The 20877-nt window shown below is 47.5% G+C and overlaps 1 long non-coding RNA gene across 3 annotated transcripts; it reads left to right on the top strand.

Annotated features, from left to right (window-relative positions):
- Positions 1-53: 53 nt before the first annotated feature.
- Positions 54-7035, top strand: LOC117710408 (uncharacterized). 3 transcript variants are annotated; one of them, XR_013111308.1, is made up of 3 exons: positions 54-314; positions 2998-5317; positions 5546-7035. It is a non-coding gene; the product is annotated as an uncharacterized LOC117710408 (long non-coding RNA). The 3 variants fall into 3 exon arrangements; XR_013111307.1 differs by having other exon boundaries at positions 234-3118; positions 5042-5317; XR_004607054.2 differs by having other exon boundaries at positions 234-5317.
- Positions 7036-20877: the final 13842 nt, after the last annotated feature.

Genomic DNA, 20877 nt, shown 5'->3' with positions numbered 1-20877 from the left:
GATGTGGGGGGCGGGAACCGGCACCGCCCCCGAGCGACCTGAGCCCCGCCCGGGTTCGCGGTTGCTGCGGGGCGGGATCCCCACCGCTAGCTGTGCACGGTGCAGCGGCCACCCCGGTGCGCGCTTGCTCTCTCGCTCGCGTGCAGCAGCTCCGCAGACCCCGGCCCGGACGAGGCTCTAGAGCGCGCGCCGCCCGACTGCTCCTCCTCCTCCAGCTCCCGGCCTCGCCCGCCTCACCCGGTTTCCTTCCAGAACCAGCTTCCAAACTGGCTTGCTGGGATGGGTCGGTCAGGTCTCTGCCGCCTCTTTTGCAGGTAAGCTCCACTTTCCTCCTTTGAGAATAAACCCCAGAAGCGCTCTGAGAGCAGAAGAGGTGTAGTAGTAGTAGGAACTTCTATAGTAGTTAGCCGCTGGACTTTTATTTTGGAGAGTGGTTGGTTTGCCTCCGCAGCTTTCTAGGGGCGGCAGGTTCAGATGCCTTTAGGGGCCAGACTGATAGTGTAAATGAGTCATATGGGTTGGGTAAGGCTGTAGCGGGGACGGAAACAGAAGGTTGGACACCCAAACACGTTCAAGATCAAGAAGTTAGAACACCTTTTCTTCCTTAAAAGTTAAACATAGATGGTGGGGGGGGGGGGGTAAGGGTTGTGTGTGGAGAGCTGGCTCAGTGGTTAAGAGCACTTGCTGCTCTAGTGGAGGACCCGGGTTTGGTTCCCAGAAACCACTTGGTGGCTCACAACCCTTCGCAGCTCCAGTTCCAGCGTATCGAACGCCCCCCCTGGCCTCTGGAGGGTACTACACGCACTTGGTGCACATTTACTTACACTGGTGCGCATGCACATAAATTTGTTTGTTCTGTTTGAGATTTTAAAAACCAGTAAATTAAACATATTCAGGATAACAATTCCATTCCTGGGTATATGACTAAAGAAACCAAAATCAGGTATGCCAGCAAGTTCTTGTACCCAGATGTTCATAGCAATACTGTGCGTAACAGCCAAAAGGAGGACACAGGTCAAACCCTCCAGCAATAATGAGAGGATAAACAGTGTGGCCCACCCATACAGTGGAATATTACTTACCACAGAAAAGGAGTAAGTGCCGTTTCATGCTACAGCTCAGCTAAACCTCTAAGAAGTGATGCTAAGTCAAAGAAACCCGCCAAAGACCACGTGTGAGCCCTTGTGGACAGAATGCAGATCAGTGCTAGAAGCTACGGGGAGGGAGAAATGAGGATGGATGGTTCTTACAAGTTATGGGGTTTCATCCTGGTGTCAGGTGATGGTTACAACACTTTCCTTTTACGTTGTCTTACAGAGGGCTGGGGTGTGACTCAATAGTAGAGCATGCTCCCAGAGGCTGCCCAAGGCTCTGGGTTCAATTCCCAGTACCCTAAGTTAAAATGGATAATTTTGTATCAGGCAAAACAACTTCATTTAAACAACAAAACATCACTGTGGCCCAACAGGTACCTATTTGTCACCTCAGTTTTCTATTTTTACCATAGGCAATTTTTAACAATGGATTTTTCTCTTTAAGAAAACGCATTCACAGCTACTCAGTATCTCAGTAATGGAGGGGCTATAGGTATATGGGCGAGGGGGGCTGCCTGAGATAGATGAACATTGACTGCAAGAAAGAACACACTTACAGTCTTGGGGGCCTGAGGAAATGTCTCTCTGGGTAAGTAGCCTGGCAGAAGTACAGAATTCTAAATGTCTCCTCAGGAAGATGTATTCATGGTGTTAAGGCTCAGAGCTGGATAAGTCTGGACACGTTCAGATATAGAGGCACTCTCTAGGGAGGCTAGGGCCTTGAGAGTTCCCCAAAGGTGGCACACAGGTGTCCCAGAAGTGCCTCATGGATCATCCTGCAGAACCCTCTGCAGTACGTACATGAGAGTAACAACAGCAATAGTAATCACCAAGTGTTTGCAGAGTTAAGACATTCGTAATCCCATAGAAAATAGGAAGATCAGACTGGAGAGACGGCTCAGCGGTTAAGAGCACTGACTGCTCTTCCAGAGGTCCTGAGTTCAATTCCCAACACCCACATGGTGGCTCACAACCATCTGTAATGGGATCCGATGCCCTCTTCTGGCATGTCTGCCAGCTACAGTGTATTCATATAATAAATTTAAGAAAGAAAAAGAAGAAAGAAAACGGGACGATCAGGAGTTTATCTGGCTAGGGGGAAGCTTGTACACAAGGCTGGACTGTGAGCTGTACACACAAGCCCTGCTTCCTGACTGAAGCAGGGAGCATGGGATATAGGCACCCAGGCACAAGAGGCCTGTCAGCAGAAGAGTTCGGAAATGGTTATAAAGAATGGTGGCCTTGCTGAGAACATCCTTGAGGAGAAAGAAGTCAAAGCTGAATTCTAGATCCTTTTATGCTATGTGCGTTGGTGTTTTTGCCTGCACGTATGCCCGGGTGAAGGTGTCAGATCTTGGCGTTACACTTGTGAGCTGCCATGTGGGTGCTGGAAGAGTAGGCAGTGCTCCTAACCACTGAGAATTCTTGTGTTTGTTTGTTTGAGATAGGGTTTCTTGTAGGGCAGGCTGTCCTTGAACTCATTTGGTAGCAGAGGATGGCTTTGAACTCCTGACCTTCCTGCTTTCCATACTCTAAATACTGGGATTACAAATTCCCTAGTTCTGTAAATACTTAGTAATGGTTATTGCTGTTGTTACTCTTGTTGTGTGTGTGTTTGTTGTTGTATGTTAGTGTGTATGCATTTGCATGCAGGTAGAGGACAGAGGACAATTGGTGACGTCTGTTTCTCTCTTTCTACCTTTACATGGCGTCCGAGGATCAAGCTCAGGTCCTCAGGCTTGAACAGCAAAGACTTTGCCCATTGATATATTTCAGCTGCTCCATCTCTAAGTGACTCTAAGTGGTACCCAAAGCCGCCTCCCTCCCCTTCCTGGATCCCCTTCTATATTTGCAGATGCAGTAACTTATCCAAGTTCTGCTTTCCTCCTTCCTCCTCCCCCAGTGTTCTTTCCCAATACCAGGCTATCAGAAGAGAGGGATGGTGGATGTGTCTCAGGCATCCCAGCAGGAAGGACTAGGTCAGAGGCTCCTGCTGAACAGAACACTCAGAACTGGCACTTCAGGTAAGGATCCTGGCTGGGATGTAGAGCTGAGGGGCCAGAGTGGAGGGAGAGAACCTGCTCCTAACCTTTGAAGAGACATGTCATTCAGGGAAGCAAGGGAACTTCAGGAAGCAGGCTGCCTGTCTCCATCCTTTGCACAGGCTAGAGACTCCACAGACTGCTAAGACCACTGTGCCCCCGCCCGCCTGCCCTCCCACCCCCGTCTCTAGGGAGGAGCTGGCCTGACAGATACTGCCTGGCTTTTGAGCCTTTGCATTTTGTTATTTTTGTTACCTTGATAGGAAATGGCAAGGCAGATAGGAGTAGCTGATCCTGTAGAGAAGCATACTGAGGTGCAACCCAGTGCTTCCTCCTCTTCCCCTAACCCCCTTATGCCTTCCTCTATGTTATCAAGACAGAGGACATGCCATTGGACTCTTGGATGTTTTTGGTTCAGCTTTTTCTGGGGTCCAGGGGTGGGGTATGATCTACCACCCTCAAAGTACACCACAGAGCTAGAGGGCCCGAAAGGGTCTGCCTTTCTGAGGTCTTAGAGAGAAGGTGGGCTGGAAAGAGGTGGGGAATCAGAGGCCATCAGGAGGCCAGGCTGCTTTCCTCCCAGTGTAGGCTTGCCTCACAACATGAGAGAGACTACTAGATACATGCAAGCAGCCGGCTCCAGGGAGGGGGTGTACCCACTGAACTAACTGTCTGAATCCTGAGTTCATCATGCAGACACACATACGTGAGTATCTTGTCCCTACATTTGACAGACCTATGGATTTAGCATGCAAGCCATGTTCAAATGCCAAGGAGGAAGGCACTTGGGGCACCAGGCCAGGGCTGAAGTGAAACCAGATTCCCTGGGTGTACCTATTTCCTGAATCAGCTAGCCTGGGACAATTTAACTTCCTTCAGTTATCTGTTGCCTGCAAGTGCCCAAGACAGTAAGGGTCCTGGGGTTCCCATGTTGAGTAGGAATTCATCCCATCTCTGGCTGCCTCCTCTGGCCCCCATCACCTCTCCTCTTGATAGTTGCAACAGCCTTCCTAGGCTTCTCTCTAATCTGCCCATGAGGAACCTTCTAGCCCACACATTTGTCTCCAGTTCTCCGAAGCCTGTGTTGTGGAGTCTCAGCCCAAGACTGGCCCTGCTACTCCTTCAGTCTTAGGCACAGCTGCTGCCTCCGGGCCACCTCTGTCTTGGGGGTTGCCTCAGTCTCCTCCTTGTAACTGCCTGGTTTGGCAAAGTCCATCTTCCCACCCTCAACATAAAATTGATCACAATGTCGCCCCTCTTGGCCTCTTCCTTCTCAATGGCTCTTTCACCATGCACCCTCATCGCTGGGTCACTTGCCCTGTCTTGTCACTCCCAGAAAATAACAAGCCCTGAGCACATAGGTGCCCAGTACAGATTCTCCCAAGGTCTTGAAGGGGTTTGGGAAATGCCATCCCATCATATTACACCTGACTCTGCTGGCTCCTTTGAACTGAGGCCTGGGGAACAGCAAGCAGGAGAGTTTACCCAGTGAACAGTCTGGACAGCCCTATTTTTAGTTTTCCACACAGCATCTTGCTATCTGGCCCAGACTGACCTGGAAGTCATAATCCCGCCTCTGCCTTTGTAGTGCTGAGATTACAAATCAGATGTGCACCACCATCTCTAGCTTCTGTATAGACCAAGACAATGTTTAATCACTATGGAGCTCCTCTGCTCACCTTCCCGAAATTTGTGGCATATCCATCCTTCCATCCTAGGAGCCCAGAGCCCTTATTTTCTGTAGCACCAATTGTTTTGTATTGAAATACAGGTTTTCTCTGTTGGTTTGTTTGTTTTTGAGGTAGGGTGTCTCTACATAACCCAGGCTATCTTGGACCTCACTATGTTGACCAGTTTGGCCTCAAACTCACAGAGATTCACCTGCCTCTGCCTTTGCCTCACTAGTGTTGGCGCTAAAGGCTTGCACGGCCACACCTGGAAGATTTTCTTCTTTGTTTGAGATGGAGGTCCTGTGCACCTCAGGATGGACTTAAACATACTTTGTGGCTTACAGAAGACCTTGAACTTCTGATCCTTCGGTTGCTACCTCTCGAGTAGAGTTGGCAGTACCATGCCCAGCCCTGGTACTGGAGATCGAATCCAGAGCCTTGTCCATGTTCAGCAAGCCCTCTACTAACTGAGATACACCTCCAGTTTCCTCCTGTAAAAGAGAAATGCTGGGTAGGTATGTGTGCCTGATTGGGTGTGTGCGCCTCCTTTCTGTGTGGTACCCACATAAGCCAGAAGACCTCCCAGAGCTGGAGTTACAGGCAGCATTGAACTGCCTAGTGTGGGTGCTGGGAACCAAAGTCAGATTCTCTGTAACAGCAGAAGGTGCTTAATCGCCAAGCACCTCTCCAGCCCCAGTTTTCCTCATCTTAATTTGTCTAACGATATCTCAATTAATAGACCAGCCAAGAACTTTCAGGAGGGTGGAGATCACTTCTAACTACAGCCACCTCTGGAGCCTGACAGTTGCCCATGGTCCTCTCCAATGCACTTGTCTGCCCCAAAAGGAACTTCCTGGATGTTTTCTAACGAGGAAGAGAAGAAAGAAGAGAGGTGGTTCTTGCTGTGGTCCTTGGTTTTGTAACTGCCTGGTGACCTTTCTGAGCCCTGGATTCTCAGCTTTGTAGAACAGGATAAATCACTGGCTTAAAGTTCACTCAGGTGCAGGAGCTGGCGTGATGCACAGGGACTTGACAGCCCTGCAGCCCCCACCCTTGAATTCTCACCCTCCTTCCTCATCTCTCCTGTCCCCTTGGAGCTAAGCCAGCCTTGAGCCTGATAGAGATTTGGGCTGTGTGGGAGGCCACTAAGGATCTCAGTCTTTGCAGAGAGCAGGCTGACGGTTACAGCTCAATGCCCCAGCTTCCCATGGGCCACAGGAGGCTGTCCTTCACCTGGGTCCAGTCCTCTCATCTCGGCCTGAAAGTGGACTTGGATTGCCCTCCCTAAGTCGACAGAGCTGGGAGGAGCCTTCACTTGGCTCCTCTCCTGCCATCCTTCCTCCCTTGGTGACCTGGTGACCTGGGTAGTCCCAGGCAGGCTGTGGGTGGGAACTGAGACCTGCCAGGACTTGCTCAGGTGCCTGCCCGAGGGCAGGCAGCTCAGACCTGCAGGAGCCATCTAGGACTCAAGAGCGAGACCCGCCCCTGGAAGTCCAGGCTACCCAGCTAGGCCACAGAGAGAACTGGACCAGCCAGTCCAGGAGGAGCTGCCAGGCTAAGTGGCCACAGCACTTTGCTCCAGTGCTTTGGAAGCCTGGGCCCCAGGCTCTCACTGGTTTAGGGCCTGGGATGGGGGTCTGGCCTATAAGGTAGTATGGGCACACTCAGCCCTACCGAGCACACTCTAGGAGAGTAAGGTGGCACTTGGTATATGAGGTGTATTTACCTCAGTGCATGTAAAAGGGAAGGAAAATATCAGCTCAGTAATGTGATCTTGGATTCTTATGTGTCATTCCTGACTACACATGAGTTTAGGCCAGCCTGGGCTACGTGAGACCCTACCTTAAAAAAACAAAAATAAAACCATAAAAGTCATGGTTTTTCTCTGTTGATGATGATGACCTTCAACTAGCAATCCTTGGCCCAGGCCATCCTTCCCCAGCACCCCAAGGAGCTGGGGCTACAGATGGGTACTCATGGTTATTTAGCCCCCTTTCTAAGAATTTGAAGCCAGGGCCTCGTATCTGCTAAACCCCTGTACCAAAGTGTACCCCTCCCCCAGCTAGACCCTCAGCCCTCCTGGGCTGTTTCCAAATTCCAGGTAATAGCATTTCATCCATAAACGTCTTAGGGAAGACATGTAAGTTGTACTAATTCTGCTTTTATTTGGGGGCTTACTGGAAACTGAGCCCAGGGCTTTACACATATTAAATATACTCTTAAATTTTTGTGGGTTTTTTGTTGTGGTTGTTGTTGGTTTTGTTTTTTGGTTTTTTTTGTTTGTTTGTTTGTTTGTTTGTTTTGAAGCAGGGTCTCACTGTAGTCCTGGCTGGTCTGGAACTTGTTATGTAGACCTGCCTGGCCTTTAATTCACAGACATCTGTCTGCCTCCTGAGCCCGGTAATGGAAGTCGTGCACCACCACAAAGCTTTTCATAGGTCATACCTGACATAAAGCTTTCTACTACGGGGCTACACTGAAGCCCTGCATCTGTTTTCCTGTGTGGTTTTCACAGGCATGAGAAAGTAAAGCTGAGGACTGCGGATGGGCAGGCCTTCTTTCTGCATTGCCTTGCCACCCTTGGCCACGGGTGACGGAAGCAGGAAGATCACCTGTTTCTCCCCTCACAGGAAATCCAGGGGGGTGGGGGGGGAGGGAATGGCCTTTGGGGATCTATGGGAAAGATGTGGAACACTGCCTCAGCTCTCCTGGGGAGAGGGGAACGCCAGGCTTGACGTGTTGGGTTGCAATGCCTGGGGTCTCGGCCACCTGGACACCTGTACACTTCTTGCTCCCTTTGCATCTCCATGTGCAGTCTGAAGGCCCGGCCCCGCCCACTCCCCTCCATGCCTCTGGGCTCCGTTCTCCACCAAGTTCCACACACAGTCTTTGAAAGTCTTCCAAGCATCACCTTCTCTCCTGTACATCTGGTACCAAGGCGGAAGTTTCTCTAGAGCCCAGTTCTCTTCTGCTTCCTTAACCCAGTAAATGATTAGATGTGTCTGGCACACAGCCCAGCCCCCGGCTTTCTTCCCAAACCTGCAGCTAGACCATGTGACACCCACTGCCTATCCCCAAACATTTCGCCCAGCCCCACCCAGGAGAGCCAGACAGCTGTACACACCCTCGCCCGCCCGCCTGGCACTGCCATACTTCCGCCCAGCCCTCCTTCAAGACTTAGGAGAACGACAGCTTTACCCTGCTACCTCTGCCCAGAGCCCACCACACAAGGCCTTAGGAAGTTTTAAAGGCCTGGCCTTTGTGATGGCCTTGGCAGGACTGTGTGGTACAGAAAGGTCAGAGAAGGCAAGAGGTGCTGCTTAACCTGTGCATAGCCACCATCCCCTGGGACTTCCTTGTCAGCCCCATGGGAATAGAGAAGGAACCTGTAGGGACCAGTGTCCCTGGGCCAGCTCCTGCTTGATTTGGCAGTGATGAAGGGTGCAGACTTGACTACTGCCTAATACAAGGTTCCAGCTCTGTCACCTGCCAGAGGACCACCATTGAGGGGAAACCCTATTCCATCCCCTTCAGCCACTAGCCACTGGAGAAGTGTGGCTTGAGGCTGAAGGCCAAGGTGAACCCTGCAGGTGCTAACAGCTGGACAATGGCAACTGCCTCCTTGCATCTGGGCAGCAGACCCTTTCTTGAAGGTGCACATCCTCCTGTCCCACCAATATGCACCACATGCGAGTCACTCTATGCCTGGCAGACACAAGACCTAGAGTGGAAGTGGCCTAGCGGTGGGGAAAGGCCTTCTCAACTTCAGCTTTTTGTATGCATGTAAGAGTATATGGTGCTTGTGTGTGTGTGTGTGTGTGGCTCTCGTGCACATGTATAGAGGCTGGTGGCTGTCGGGTGTCCTGCTCTGTCACACCCCACCTTATTCCTCTGAGCACAAACTGTTTTTGCCAAGGACCCAAGTTCAAATCCAACCCTTGCATGGGGTGGTTCACAACTGCTTATAATTCCAAGGCCTCCAGGAACACCTGAACTCACAAGTGTATGGGTCCAGTAATAAAAATGCTCTTTTAAAAAATATTTGGGGCTGGAGAGATGGCTCAGCTGTTAAGAGCACTGATTTTCCAGAGGTCTTGAGTTCAATTCCCAGCAACCACATGGTGGCTTATAACCATCTGTAATGGGATCTGATACCCTTTTCTGAAGGCAGCTATAGTGTACTCCTGTACATAAAATAAAATAAATAATTCTAAAAATATTTGGTTGTTTTTGTTTTTTCTTTTCTTTTCTTCTCTTTCTTTCTTTTTGAGACAGGGTTTCTCTGTGTAGCCCTGGCTGTCCTGGAACTCACTCTGTAGACCAGGCTGGCCTTGAACTCAGAAATCCGCCTGTCTCTGCTTCCCAAGTGCTTGGATTAAAAGCGTGTACCACCACTGCCCGTCTTCGTTTTGTTTTTAAGACTGGGTTTTTCTGTGTAGTCCGAGTTGTACTGGAACTCCTACTGTAAGCCAGGGAGTCCTTAAACTCAGAGATACATCTCTCTTGTCTCTGCCTCAAAGATAGGACTGGGGAAATGGCTCATCAGGTAAGAGATGCTGCAGAAACGTGAGGACCTCAGCTCAAGTTCCCAGAACCCATGGGAAAAACTGGGCATGGTCATATGGGCCTGAGAGCCCAGCACTGTGGTTGGCAGCAGAACCAGGAGGATCAGCCGGGATAGCTGCCCTCTGAGCACCTGTCCACATCAGCAAATTTCCTCACAGGCACACACACACACATATACAACGTGTAAGATACTTCTTAAATAAAGTTTTTAAGTGTCAAAGGTGTGTGTCCTTCAGGAGGAAACATTCAGCCCTGATTTATTATGTAAAAAAACAGGCACATCCATTTCAGTATGCAAACTTCGCTTTTGTCTTTAATAAATGGCAAGATACTATGGAGGCAGGGGTAGGCAGTCTACAGAACATGTCCCAGGACAGCCAGAGCTACACAGAGAAACCCTGTCATAAAAAAACCAAACAGTGGAAAAAACAAAACCAAAAAAATTTAACTAAATGAATAATGGCTATATGTGTGTATATCAAAGAACTGTCTTAAAATTAGTGAATGTCTTTGTTTTGAATATCTACTGTATAGCCTAGAATCTTGTAAAAGTGTCTTAAGGTGAAAAATGTCACCACTCAGGATGAGAAGCCCTGCCTTGAGGCTTCTCGGAGATGGGGCGTAGCCCAGTGGCAGCCTGCTTCCCAGCATGCACTCAGCCTGATGGGTGGGAAGGAGTTCCCTGCCCAGATGCTGGGTGTTGGTGAGGCACTAGCCTTGGCTTCCTGGGACCTGCATTTACATTCCTCCCAGGTCCTTATCCTGGAGGTGGTCTTCATCTCCCAGGGACTTTGGTTTTATTAGTGAAAGGAGGGAGGTAACTGTAGAACGGGAAGACTGGACTTTTCTCCATCCACCAGAAAGCAAACTGCTGGCACTGCTTCAGCAGGGACCACTGAACACGAGCTGACAACACATTAATCAGTTCCCCATCTCATGTCACATGTAGCCCAGGCTGGCTTTAAACTCCCTACGTATGGGAGAATGACTTTGAACTTCTTATCCCCCTGAGATTACAGGTGCTCACTACCATGCCCCTTTTACAATGTGTTGGGGAGGGAGCATAGAACTTCTTACATACGCAGGGCTACAGTCACACATGGCACACGCAGTAACACCAGAGAGTTTATGCTACAAAGACATAGTAAATATCAGATATTATATAGACCAGTTAGCCAATCATTACACATTGTATTCATGCAGTCACATGTCACACTATGCCCACTGGATGAGAGACAACTATTATGGATGGTTTTTGTTTGTTTGAAAAAGGGTCGCCCGGCGGTGGTGGCGCACGCCTTTAATCCCAGCACTTGGGAGGCAGAGGCAGGCAGATTTATGAGTTCAAGACCAGCCTGATCTACAGAGTGAGTTCCAGGTTAGCCAGGGCTACACAGAGAAATCCTGTCTCGAAAAAACAAAACAAACAAAAAAAACAAAAAAAAAAAAAAAACAAAAAAAAAAAAAAAGAAAGAAAAAGGGTCTTACTATGAAGCCCTGGCTAGCTATGTTATCTAGACCATATTGGCCTCAAACTTAGAGGTCTGCCTTCTGAGTACTGTGTTCGAAGGTCAGCACGAGCTGACATTGTAAATGCTTTTTAAAAAATTTGTCAGCCAGGAGTGGTGACACATGCCTTTAATCCCAGCACCTGGGAAGTGGATGCAGGTGGATCTCTGTGAGTTCTAGGTCAATCTAGTCTACAAAGTGAGTTCCAAGACAGCCAGAGCTGCACAGTGAGACCCTGTGTCACTATTTGTTAATATTTGTTAATAAATAAACAAACAACTAAAACCTAAAAAGTCATCACATGTATTTGTGTGTCTGTCTGTCTGTCTGCCCACCATGACCTGCACATGGAGATCAGAGGATACCTGGCAGTGGACCTCCCCTTACATGGAGGTCCTGGGGATCATCAGCCTTTACCTCTTGAGCTTTTTTGCTAGCCTTGAATTTAAAAAATAAATTAATTTAGACCTGGACAAGGCAGCGCGTGCCTGAGATCCCTGTACTAGGGAAACAGAACAAAAGGAACACTTAGACGTTCAGAGACCAGCTGTCGTAGACATTATATTGGTATTGCCACATGATGCTTGTACTTACTGAGAGCAGACTTTGGGAGCAAGGAGACTTCTCACCCATCTCAGACTCAAGCATTTTATTTCTAGTCTCCTGCAGAGCTCACTGTTCTGGAACAGACTAACCCTTTGACCCTGTAACAGGGCAAGAGGAAAAAAACCAAACAGCTACTTTTATTAAAAACATGGGTGGGTGGGTGCATGCACGTGCGCATGCGTGTTCAAGTGACCATGGAGGCCAAAAGAGAACATTGGATCTCCTGGTGCTAGGATTAAGGCTACCCAGTTTGGGTGCTAGGAACCGAATCTTGGTCCTCTGCAAGAATGGCAAGTCCTCTTCAGCTCAGAGCCATTTCCTTCCAGACCCCTCAGGTTTTATGTGGCTCATTAAGCATCAGTCTCCTTGGCTTGAACAACAAAGGTTTGTTTCTTCCTTTGTGGGACAGCTGGCGGCACACCAGGCTCCTGGTGGAGAGAGAACAATGGCAAAATCCTTTGACAGTTCTGGAAGCTTCTGGCGGCAGACATCACTTAACCTCATATATCATTAGCCAAAGCCTGCTTCAGGCAGGGTGGGGTCCGGCTTTGCAGATCTAAGCTGTGTGCATGGTCATTGCTAGCAAGTAACTGTCAACAATAATTCAGTCCGTGCCACCGCGTCTCCTTGGAAGAACCCTGTGCCATGTGTGGGGCCCACAGGAACAAACCAACCACAACAGGTTTTCTCAGGCCAGTGTCTGGTAAGATATTCAAGGTGGGTTGTTTATCCCGATGCTGTAAAGCTGAAAGGGCCAAGAAGGAAGCTGAGATTAGTAATTACAGTGGGTGGCTACCACCCCTAGGCTTGGGAGGATGAAAGGGTTCAGGAAGTAGGGCTGATAGGATAGGGGAGTTGGAGGAGAACCCCAGCTAGAGATGGTCGGTAGGAGGGCCCGACCAGCTTGGGCTTTTCCTCATAGGGAAAGCTACAGTTGCTTCTGTGTTGACAGAAGCCAAGGGTGGGAAGTAAAGGCTGTTGGAAGTAGGGATAAGGGCAGCCTTTCTCCTGCCTTCAGCTCTCCCTACAGTGCCTCCCCTGTACAAACCGAAAGTCGGCTCACAAGGATTCAAGTTTGGGAATCTTGCCATACAGTGTGCACCCCAGCCTCACTGAGTAGATTCTAGAAGGTCTGGGATGTGAGGAACCAGAGGCAGATACCAACATTGCAGCATTATTAATGAGTTGCTTGCCACTGGCTTGAAGAACTCATTATTAATGAGTTTTCTTCAAGCTTTTGATTTGTTTTCCGATTTATTTTTTTTAATGTATGTGTGTACGTATGTATGTGTGTGGTATGTGTCCATGTATAGTTTGTGTGTGTATGTTCTGTATGTGTGTGTATATGTGTGTGTGTGGTGTGTGTATATGGGTGGTGTGTGAGTACATGGTGTATAGAGACCAGGAGCCAGGAGACTTTGTGCAGAGTCAGTTATTTTTTTGTTTAGTTTTGATTTTTCTGTGATAGGGTTTCTCAGTGTATCCCTGGCTGTCCTGGAACTAGTTCTGTAGACCAGTGGCCTTGAACTCACATAGGTCTACCTACCTCTGTCTCCAGAGTGCAGGGATGAAAGGTGTGCACCTTTAATATTCTTTTTTTTTTTTTTTTTTTTTTTTTTTTTTTTGGTTTTTCGAGACAGGGTTTCTCTGTGTAGTCCTGGCTGTCCTGGAACTCACTCTGTAGACCAGGCTGGCCTCGAACTCAGAAATCCGCCTGCCTCTGCCTCCCAAGTGCTGGGATTAAAGGCGTGCGCCACCACGCCCGGCCCCCACCTTTAATATTCTTGCCTTTATATGGGTTCCAGGGACTAAACTCAGGTCTTTATTCAGCCATCTTACTTCTTGATGGCTTTTCTTTCATAGTTTCTTTGACACAGGTCTCATGTGGCCTTAGCTAGTCTTGAACTTTTTTTTTTTTTTTTTTAAGATTTATTTATTTTTATGTACATTGGTGCTCTGTCTGCCTGCATGTCCTGCTGTGTGAGGATGTCAGATTATCAGATTCACTGGAGCTGGAGTTCCAGACAGTTGTGAGCTGCCATGTAGGTGCTGGGAATCAAACCCCAGTTCTCTGAAAGAACAGCTGGTGCTCTTAACCACTGAGCCATCTCTCCAGCCCCCAGTCTTGAACTTTTTTTTTTTTTTTTTTTTTTTTTTTTGGTTTTTCGTGACAGGTTTCTCTGTGTAGTCCTGGCTGTCCTGGAACTCACTCTGTAGACCAGGCTGGCCTCGAAATCCGCCTGCCTCTGCCTCTCAAGTGCTGGGATTAAAGGCGTGCGCCACCACCACCCGGCTCAGTCTTGAACTCTTGATCATCCTGTTTTCATCCCCCAAGTGCTGGGATCATAGCTACTGCCATGTCTGGCCTGAGTTAAAAAAAGATTTATTTATTTTATGTTAATGAGTGTTCTATCTACATGTACACCTGCCAGAATCAGATGCCAGTACAGACTGGTTGGGAGCCTCCATGTGGTTGCTGGGAATTGAACTCAGGACCTCTGGAAGAGCAGACAGTGCTCTTAACCACTAAGCCATCCGTCTTTCCAGCTCCTGTGCTTTACTTTTCTCTTATTCATCTTGTGTGGTGGTGATGGCACATGCATGTGGTTATACAACTGCCACAGTGTGTGTGTGGCCAGAGGACAAGCTGCAGGAGTTGGTGTCTGGCATCCATGTTGTGGGGTGCCAGGGGCACCAGGCCATCTCGCAGGCTCACCTTTAGTTTTCTACATAGTTTCCACAATGCTGGATTTTTGTGTTTATTCTGCTGATAATAGAGTTGAGTTCTCAAAGCTATAGGCTTTATGGTACACACACACACTCACACATACATACATACACACACACCATATCTATATATACCTCCTTCCTTCATGGAAAATTATTATTATTATTATTATTATTATTATTATTATTTTCACTTTCATTTATTTATTTTTTATTTTATTTATTTTTTTATAAAGAGTCTCACTATTTAGCCCAGGCTGACCTGGAACTCACTCTGTAGACCAGGCTGGCCTAAAACTCAGAGATCTCCCTGCTTCTGCCTCCCAAGTGCTGGGATTAAAGGTGTCATCCCTAGCTATTTTTGATTTGTGAGATGGGACCTCACTCTTACACCAGACTGGCCTAGAAATTAGTAGCTAGGCCAGACTGCCTTGAATTCTTGTTGGTGGTTCTGTCTGAGCCCTCAAGTGCTGCGTCTAGAGCATGTGTTACCATGCCTGGCATTCTGCATTTGTCTGTGTCTCCAGACTTGTTTCAGCAGAGTTCCCGTTATGTGCCCACATAATTAGCTTTTAAAAAGGATTTGTCTTTAATTATGCTCCTATGCCTGTGTCTGTGTGAGAGTTCATGCATTTGTGTCTGCAGGTGTTGGAAGAGTCTGGAGGAGGACATTGGATCCCTTGGCGCTGGAGTTAATGGTTGTGAGTTGTCTAGTCTGGGTGCTGAGAAACGAGCCCTGGACCTTTGCAAGAGCAGCACATGCTGGTAACTGCGGAGCCATCATCCCTCCAGCCACACAGCTTGTTGTGGGAAATATTTTAAAACTGACACCATCCTGCGCTATACCCAGTTACTCACTGCCCCCCCCCCCACCTCTGCCTCTAGGCTAGCCCCAGCAGTGACCAGTGACAGGCTGATCAAAGCTCTCTCTCTGGGGGTTCTGCTCACATTTCCAGCCATTTGCCCCCTGTGGTCAGCGGTCCCAAACCTGGTAAAATCAAAACTCTCGAGGCTTGTGATTTCTAAGTCAGATTTATATCAGTAAATTCTCTCCCCACAAAATGCCCACACAATTTACTCAGAGTTAATTAATATTGATATAAACTGCCCACCTAGATAAGACAAATTGTCCTGTGATTATCTATCCCTTATAAGATACTCATAGCTACCTGTGGCTATTTAAAGTCACACAGATCTGGCTCTTCTTCCTCTTCCTCCATCTCCCTTCTTTCCTCCTTCTGTCCCTCTGTCCCGCAAACTCTTAGCTCCGCCTCCCTTTTTCCTGTCCAATCATAGGCTTCTTGTATTAATATTTAAATTAATTGGGGAGAAAATAATGCTACAACAACTGGCTTTTTATGTAAGTGCTAGGTATCCAAACTCAGATCCTTATACTTCATAGTGGGTTTTTTATCAGTTGTCACCTTAGCCTGTGAGCTGGTTGTGGCGATACAAGCCTGTATCCCCATCACTCAAGGAAAAGGAAGCAGAAAAATTCAGACATCTTGGACATCATGGGCTGTCTTAATTAGAGTTTTATTGCTGTGAAGACACACCATGACCACGGAGACTCTTTAAAAAAAAAAAAAAAAGATTTATTTATTTTATGCATACAAGTACACTGCTGCTGTCTTCAGACACACCAGAAGAGGGCATCAGATCTCATTATAGATGGTTGTGAGCCATCATGTGGTTGCTGGGAATTGAACTCAGGACCTCGGGAAGGGCAATCAGTGTTCTTAACTGCTGAGCCATCTCTCCCGCCCCACGGAGACTCTTGTAAAGGAAAACATTTAATGGGAGCTGGCTTATGGTTTCAGAGGTTCAGTCTATTATCATCATAGCTGCAAGCATGGCAGCATGCAGGCAGACATGGTGCTGGAGGAGCTGAGAGTTCTACATTTTGACTAGCAGGCAGTCAGGAGGAGACTGTCTGCCTCACTGAGTGTAACTTGAGCTTATATAGCCTCAAAGCCCGCCTCTACAATGACACACTGCCTCCAACAAGACCACACCCACTCCAACAAGGCCACACCCACTCCAACAAGGCCACACCCACTCCAACAAGGCCAAACATCCTAATAGTGCCACTTTCTATGGGCCAAGCATACAAACATGAGTTTATAGGGACCAGTCCTATTCAAACCACCACAAGTGTTGTGCGAAATTATTTGTAGATATAATTTGAAATGTGGTAAAAGGTAATGTTATTTACTTTTATCCCCTTCTGTTTTATTCTGGTAACTGAACCCAGGACCTTGTGCATGCTAGGCAAGCTGTGACTCTAAGTTGTATCCTCAGTTCTCTCTTTTAAAAAGAATTAGATTTATTCTATGTGTATGTTTTTTCTGCACGTTTCTGTATCAGGGCATACCTGGTGCCTCAAAGGCCAGAAGAGGGTGTCAGCTCGCCTAGAACTGGAGTTATAGACCATTGTGAACCATAGTATGGGTGCTGGGAACCAAACCTGGGCCCTCTGTAAGAGCAACAGTGCTCTTAACCATTGAGCCATCTCTCTGCTATGTCTTTGGTAAAAATTAAGTGTGTGTGTGTGTGTGTGTGTGTGTGCGTGCATATATATGTATATTTATGTATATGTGTGCATGTGTATGTGTGCATGTGTATGTGTACATGTGTATGTATGTGTGTGTGTGCATGTGTGTGTGAATATGTGTGTATGTATGTGTATGTGCATGCACACACATGTGCACAGATGTGTATGCCCGTGAAGAAGGCAGAGGTGAATATTGGTGACTTCCTCAGTTGGCCTTCACCTTGTTTTTTGAGGCAGGGTCTCTCAGTAATGCCGGAGCTGACCAGTTGTCTATAGAGGTTTAGCCTGCTCCTTGCTGTGCTTGGCTTCTTTTTTCTTTCCCCTTTTAGTGGAGCAAGTGCACATTTATAGAACAAAAGTGAGAAAGAACATTGCAGAGCGGGAGGCCCTCCCAGGGAAGAATGGCTATGCTTGGCTGTGGCTTCTGTTTTTATTTGTTTTACACACAAATTCGTTATTTATTAATTAAATTAATTAAAAAATATTGTTCCAGCTAAGCCATCCTCCCAGCTCCTATTTTTTGTTTTGTAGTGTTTTTGTTTGTTTGTTTGTTTTATATGAGTGTTCTGTCTCCGGAAGAGGGAATCAGATCCCATCACAGATGGTTGTGAGCCACCATATGGGTGCTGGGAATTGAACTCAGGACCTCTGAAAAAGCAGTAAGTGCTCTTAACCACTGAGCCATCTTTGTTTGTTTTTAAGTTAAGGCATTGCTATGCAGCCCTGCTTGCCCTGGAACTTGCTATGGAGGCCGGGCTAGCTTCAGACTTATGTCATGTTTCTGCTCCTGACTCCTGGGTACTGGAATTACAGTTCTGACCACCACGTATGGCTAGTCCTTTTTTAGAACTTTTCTTTTTGAGTCAGGCTCTTACCCAGGCTGGCCTTGAACTTATGCTGTAGTCCAAGCAAGCCTTGAGGTTTTTACCCCACTGCCTCTGCTCATGTTAAAAGTCTTCTCCACTAGGCATGACTCCAAAGAAAATGTTGTGTTGCTTTCTCCAGGCTCCCGAGGGCTTAACTGATCATTTTAATTTATACTCAGGGCTTGCTGCTTGCCAGGACACCTGGATGACTCAAGGCCTTCACTGGCACCAGAGAAGGAGAAGGCTGTTATTCAGTTCCCTTACACTCCTGCACTGTAGGCTTTGGGTCTGCTCCAGGCCAGTTGGTGGGGGTGTGGGTGTGTGGGGTAGTTTATCCCAGTTTTGTCTCCAGCCAAGCAAAACCAACAGAAGTGAGCTTGGCTTCTTCATCGTGTTATTTCTTCTTCAGTTGGCAAAAGCCTCCAGGGCACCTGTAGCCTCAGGAACCTGCATCACATCTTTGGAATCTCTCTCTCTCTCTCTCTCTCTCTCTCTCTCTCTCTCTCTCTCTCTCTCTCTCCCTTACTCCTTCCCTCCCCCTCACTCTCACCTCCCCCCAACTCTGGCTAGCCTCAAATTTGATATGTTTCTGAGAATAACTTTAAACATCTGAATCTCCTGCTTCTGGCTCCCAGGCCCTGAAATTACAAAGTTGTGTCTCCATGCCCAGTTTCCTATAGTGCTGGGAACGGAACCAGAGCTTCCTGCACATCAGGAAAATCCTCTACCACTGTACCACTGTGTTATAACCTCAGCCTTCCCTTGTCCCTTCCCTCATTGCCTTCTCTCAAGTCTTCTCTTTGGCAGGATTTTTGGTTTGTAGCCCAGCCTTGTAATGGACCTGCCTTAGCGTCTCAAGCACGTCATATACCACCATCCCATGTGGCTTGGAATTAAAAAAGAAAACAAACTCTAACACTGTTACTCTCAGGAAGCACAGTTATTCGGAAGCAGCTGGCAAGCAGTAGCTGTGTACCCCAGAGACCTGCTGCTTCTCTTCCCAGGAGTTAAAGTCAGCCCGTATGGGTGTAAACCTGGAAGGTACTATTTCATTGGTGATCACGTGAGATGGAGATTGTAAACACATTATCTATGAAAACAAGAAGACAACAACAACAACCCTTGCTATCAAGTGTTACAAATGAACACCTTAGGATTAGGAAGCCTCATGGGATGACAGCATTGGCTGTTCTTTCAGAGGGTTCAGTTCCCAGCACTGAAGTGGCAGCTGGAAACCACCTGTAACCCCAATCCTGGTGGACCCTTTTGGTTTCAGGCTCCAGACAAGGGGCTGAGGTGCATATTTCACATATATCAAAGCAGACCTGGCCTCCAAGTTCTCCCAGCATCCCTCAATCCCTACCTGGCATACCCTGCCCCCAACCCAGGGGCTGGACTGCCCTTCCCCCAGAGGCTTCTGCCTATATAATCCAGACATTTATGTCTCCCCTCTCTCTCCTTCTCTCTCTGCCTGTGTACCCTTTTCTCTTTTTCTCTTCCCCCTCTGTCACCTCATGGTGACTTCCCTAGCCTTGGTCCCTGGGGCCAGTGAATTCACCTGAGAACAGCTTCCCAATAAACCTGCATTTAATATTATTTAATATAGTTTGATTGGCTCATTTCATTGACCCAGAAACAATTTATCAGATCCAACACCTTCTTCTGACCTCAGTGGATCCTGCCTGTTTATGGTGCACAGAAACTCAAGTAAGCATACACACATACACAACAAGATAAAAAAATATATAATAAAAATTTAAAATAAATAAGAGCCAGGAACGGTGGCACACCCCTTTAATCCCAGCACTCAGGAGACAGAGGCAGGTGGATCTCTGAGAGTTTGAGACCAGTCAGGTCTACAAAGTGAGTTCCAGGATGTTTTAGGTCTCAAACATGAGACAAAAGGCTGAGGTGCCTATTTAACACATCAAAGCAGACCTGGTCCCCAGCTTCTCCCAGCATCCCTCAGTCCCTGTTATATACCCTGTTACAGGGTATGACTGGCATGCCCCACCCTATGCGCTGAATTCTCTACTCCAGGAGCTGGGCTGCCCTGCCCCTAGAGGCTCTGCTTGTATAATCCAGCCACTTTGGTTACCCACCCTCCCTTGTGAAACCTTTTTACCCTCTTGGATGCTGGACTTGGTTCCCCTTCTCACCTCTCCCTTCACCTCTCTCCTCTCCTCACATGGCTTAGGGTCATGTCCACTCCCGACTCCCCAGATGTCTGCCTTTGGCTATGCTGTCCCTTTTATCTACAATAAACCCTCTCCTCCACCATACCTAGGAGCAGTCATGGCCTTTCCTTTTTTACTTCTTGTTTTCATTCACAGGACAGCCAGGAGCTGTTACACAGAAAAACTCAGTCTCAAAAAAAATCAATACATACACGTACATACATACATAAACACACACACACACACATACATACATACATAAACACACATACATACATACATACATAAACACACATACAAACAACAACAAAATCCCACCTGGGTGTAGTAGTATATACCTATAATCTTGGCACGTAGGAGGGGAAGGCAGAAGGATCAGGAATTAAGAGCCAGCCTGGGCTACATGAGATCATGTCTCAAAGATAAAAAGAACTGGACAGCAACAAGTTGTACATTTTTCCTTTTTATTATTGTTTTAAATTTTTATTTTACTTTTAATTATTTGTCTGTGTGTGGGTGTGTGAGTTCAGGTGCCTGCTAAGGCTGCAAGAGGATCCAGATCCTCTGAAGCTGGGATAACAGATGGTTATGAGCTGTCAGATGTGGATGCTCGGAATTGAAATCAAGTAGCTCAAGTCCCATAGTCCTGTTGTCTGTGGCACATGTGGCCTCTCTCTTGGGCCAGGTCCATGTGGTCCCTGCAGTTCACCTCTGCAGATGTAACTGGCATCTTCAACACCCTGGGGTCTCCATTGCAGCTTAGCTCACTTTCAGTCCATGTGCGGTGCACTCAGAAGCTCCATGGGGGGAAACCGGTCCTGATGCCTATTGCCTAGTCTCAGTCGCTTTCTGAGTTCTCTTGATAAGTCTCTAGGATCTCTTAACTCATCCCTGGAACTCTGTGTGTGTATACACACACATTTATATACATATATACGAGTGATACACACACACACACAGAGTTATATATGTTTAGACTAGACTTGAACTCACAGAGATACATTTGCCTCTGCTTCCCCAGTGTTGAGATTAAATTTGGGCACTACTGTAACCAGTGTACCTCCTT

This window comes from Arvicanthis niloticus, chromosome 6 (assembly GCF_011762505.2).
Source record: "Arvicanthis niloticus isolate mArvNil1 chromosome 6, mArvNil1.pat.X, whole genome shotgun sequence".
NCBI lineage: Eukaryota > Metazoa > Chordata > Mammalia > Rodentia > Muridae > Arvicanthis > Arvicanthis niloticus.
The sequence above is the reverse complement of the archived record's forward strand: the minus strand, read 5'-3'. Positions and strand labels throughout refer to the sequence as shown.